Genomic DNA, 4822 nt, shown 5'->3' with positions numbered 1-4822 from the left:
TACATATGAAGCAAGCGTATGGGAGGATTGCGCTCTCAAAAAGAAAAATAATCTCAAATTTGAAATTCTACAAAGATTCATTGCCATAAAAATTATTAAGGGCGAAATTTTAATCTCGGAGAGAAAAAAGATCTACATTACTAAAAGATATGGAAAAAATGAAGAAATACCATCGGATAGAACTATTTAAACCTCTCTTAATGTATGTGAACTTGACCATACAGCAGCAATGAACAGCATTGGTGTAATCTTCGACAAAAATTACCTGTAAAACGATATAAATGATGTTTGAATATATACCGATGGAAGCAAGCATGAAGGTCGTGTAGGAGCAGCCTTTGTGGTGTACACAAACAATACAGAAATCTACAAAAAACTATTGAAACTGGCCAATGAATGCACAGTTTACCAAAGCGAATTAATCGCCATTAAAGAAGCGCTAGATTGGACTTCAAAATGTCTAACTAACAGGCGAATTTTAATATACAGCGACGGTTTTTAAGCATACAAGCAGTCAGTGACATAAGGTCGGTTGATAAAATTGTTAACATGATAAAAACATGCTGGAAAACCGATTATAATACTGGAAATAAAATTTACTTAACCTGGATAAAGGCTCATGCAGGTCACATTCAAAATGAGATAGTTGCTATCAACTATTCTTGCAAAAAAGGCAACAAAAATGAAAACTGAACCAACGTATGAGGAGATACCGGTGTCTTATGTCAAAAACCTGATAAAACAGACTTTGATTATAGAGTGGAATAAGAAATATACAAACTCAAATAAAGGAAAAATAACCTAAATATTTTTTTAGAATTGCAGAAGACTGCATGAATATTCTAAACGAAACTAAAAGATCTTTTGAACTTATACAAATTTTAACAGGTCATGGAGCTTTTAGAGAGTATTTATGTAGTTTAAGAAAATAAACACATATCTTTGTCCTTGTGACAACACCTCAATACAAGACATCAAACATCTTATCTTTGATTGCAGCATCTTCGAGGCGGAAATAATGAAATTGAAATCCCAGTATGAAATGAGAAACATCGACTATAATCGACCAGAAGACATACTTAAATGCAAAGATGCAAAGATGCAAAGAAGCAAGACCAGGATGTGTAATCTTTTTGAAAAATATAGCCCCAAGAATTTTAAAAATCTATGAATTGAACTCAAACAACACATAAAATTAAGAAGTGATTTGATTGAAATATATGAACACAATTTTTTTTTTTTCACCGACCAATTTATTAATAATTTATAGAAAATTTTATGTTTAATTGTAAAAGCAATTTAAATTTAAACTTGCATTAATTGGTGAAACCATCTTGAAAAACTGTAGATATAATATATGCCTAATTGTAAATAGTAAATAGTAAATTTATCAAACTGTTTAGAAATATAAAAAAAACTACAAAATGTAATTATTTCTACATTTTTATCTTCTATTATTTTGTAAACTAAAATGCGATTTTTCTGAAAAAGTGAAATGAATCGAAATGTGGGGAAGAACGATTTATAAATATATGAAACTATTTTTGAAATATTTCCGAAAATTATGAGACATAATATTCATAAATAAACTTTTATATGCCATTTATACTGAAACTAATCTTAATCTGATTTCTAAAAATTCATAAAACCTAATCATACTTATAAACACTTTGTGTATAACATGTATTTATTTTGAAATTGAAAACATAAACTGTAAGATGAGAATATGCGATACTTTATAGAAAAGGGAAATATTTTAAATGTGGGGTAAACATAAATACTTATACCGACTACTCATAATATTTAACTAAATTTATGTTAAATTTAAAATGCGATTTGCACTGTAAATAATACATACCTACAAAACTACAAAACTGTTGAGGAATATTTAAGATTATTATTATTTTTAAATATATTTCTCTTTAATTTCATAGCAAATGTTGATAATTTGTTAATGGACATTTCTTTATTTTGTAATAAATCCTCGTCCATGATCACGAGGTGGCAAAGCAGCCGAAACGATATCCATGTATTTCTTAAATGTTTATAATGTATATAAATGCATGATCGTAAGAACCCACCTCAGACCACTTTTTCCGAAATCCTGTTTATGGCGGATTTATATTCTCTATGGCAAGACAAACTGTTCGAGTATCAAAACATACCTCGGTCATACAAGCATCCCACAGTATTATAAAGATACGAATATTCAATGAGCGTAAAAATCCAACTTATCCTGGATGAGGTGTTTTTTTGCAATCAAACATGTGGCAACACCTGAAACTGTCAGCTGTCAAGTTTTTAAGGTTAGTTTGAACAACTGAGGTGACTGTAACGCACACAAATTACTTGCATTACACAAATTAAATTTAATTTTATTGCTTATTGGTCAAAATGAGTGCTGAAACGGAGGAAAATGTGATATATTTAAACCCAGGTGAGTCTTCCTCGGGTGAAACTTGCACAAAAAAACGACGAGATAACTCTGCTGATTATTCTCAGGATAAGATCAAACAAACACGTATTCATGGACAGGCTTATGTATCGACAAAAAATAAAACTATACGGTGTAAGACAACAGGACCTCCATGCAAGTGTACAAAAAAATGCTGGGAAACCATATCCGAATATGACAAATTAGAGAACTTCGCCAAATTATATAACTTGGCGACAAAAAATGAACAAGATCTATCTATCTCCAGGGGTTAATATCTTGTAAGGACATAAAACGACGCCAAGTGCTGAAGGAGATCCCATTAAGACAGAAAATGTTTACATACACCGTTTAAATTGGTAATGAGAAGAAAGATGTATGCCATTCTGCTTTTCTTAGCTTGTTTGGCATTACTAAGGACCGTGTTAAGAGGCTCCGTGACTTGTTGGTTTTGGGTAAAATACCGGAAGACAAGAGAGGGAAATCGAAAACGGTCAATGCAATGTCTGGTGATGAAATTACTGCAGTGATCTCTCATATATCCTGTTTTCCAGCAAAAGAGAGCCACTACTCTTCTGGCATAGTAAAGTATCTTCCTGCTGACCTATCAGTAGAAAAAATGTTTCGACATTTTAAGATAAAATACCCAGGCACTAGGATTAAGTACGAAAATTATAATAAAATATTCAGGGAGAATTTCGCTCTTCGCTTTGGACGACCAGCAGTAGATACGTGCTGCCTCTGCAAGAGTCTAGACTTGAAAAGCACGGCGAGGTGTCGTGTATAGCGTTGATAGTAAAAAAACACGTTCCATTTAAGATCGATAAGGTGAACCGAACTGAAATAATCTGATTCAATTTTGACACAGGGCTCCTCCTTCATAACCAAAATATATAATGTCATGTTCATACTTTGAATAAGTTTGGAATGTATTTTTCAATTGCATCTTGAAGATAAGATGAAATATTCAAGCTTTCGGATGAGGAATCTACTACATATTTATATTATACCGGGGGTTATCCTGTAATAAAAAAATCATATTTTACTTTTGTTGAAGTATAAAACTAGAGGTAGTTGGACAGTAGCAATTATTCACTTCATGAGAAACCTTCGGGAGTTCGAATAATCAATGAGGAAAAATTCAGGAAGCAGGTGATCTCACCATGGATATCACGTAAATGCATGTAGATGATTGAAATTTTGAGAAAATTGTATTCTTATTAAATTTACCTAGTAAGATAGCTTAATAGTTTTCTAGCTGTTAAGATCATTTATCGTAGATTTAGAAATAGAGATTCGTATTGTATTTATCTACATAACTATATTTTGCATTTTATCTTGTTATAAACTTTGTAATATACCATTTGGGCATATTTCATTTAATATTCGTCACATCACCCGGGAAAATCTGTGAGTGCCGTCAACTGAAAAATATTTTTTATGGAGGAACTAGTAAAAGACCAGAAAAAGACAGAGAGGATCTGTGAAGAGAGCAACTCGGCAATAGGCTCTGGATAATGCCATCTGAAAGCACAAACACCACCCACAGTTTGGACTTCCCTACGTGAAAACTTCTTAACACATTATATCCCGGAGCCGTGTAAACATGTGATTGTGTATCCGAGCGTTGGGTCCCGGTCCCATGTTTTCACGTGGTGTGCCAGCTATCTAAAAATGCGCATTTTATTCACATCTAGTGACTTTTATTAGTACTTTTTCCGAGAAAATCAATTTGGGTGTTCATGTCCCAAAAAAAGCCCAATGTGACATTTGCCGTGTCTACACAAATTTACCAAAACCAATAACAGAAAATGAAACCTTGACATACAATACACACATACGAAATAAAACTGTAGCTCGAGAACTAAAAAATAAGGATAAAGAAAGATCTACTAAGGAGAATGACGTAATAACCGCCGTTTACGATTGTCAAAAACTGCAAGGAACGCCCCGCGGAGAAACTAGCATTCTAGACACCATTCCTACATCGTTTTAATTTTGTCTTTTATATAAAAAAAACTTTATCTAATTATTATTTTACATGGTTTTATTTAAGATCGCTTTTTTTTCAATATCTTAAAATGAAATAGAAGTATTATTTTATATGGCAGGTATACTCATCAAAATAATGAAAATGATCTAATACGAATGTTGTGACAGCGACACATAAACAAATATAAAACCGTATTTAATAGGTTAGAGTTTTTGGTAAAAGCTGTGTAAGTGAACACTTTAGGAGATGATATCAAATGAAGTACAGAGGAAAACTATGTAACTAGGCAGATACTCGTGAAGCATGAATAAGCCTGTATCAGCGACTTACAGTATTGATGACAGGTTACGTAGCAAAGTACAAGTGCGTATGTGTGATAAAACAAAAACTAGTGA

Source organism: Micrasema longulum, unplaced genomic scaffold (assembly GCF_059751315.1).
Source record: "Micrasema longulum isolate JH-2025_06_02 unplaced genomic scaffold, ASM5975131v1 h1tg000736l, whole genome shotgun sequence".
In the NCBI taxonomy this organism is placed as follows: Eukaryota; Metazoa; Arthropoda; class Insecta; order Trichoptera; family Brachycentridae; genus Micrasema; species Micrasema longulum.
This window is presented reverse-complemented; position numbering follows the sequence as displayed.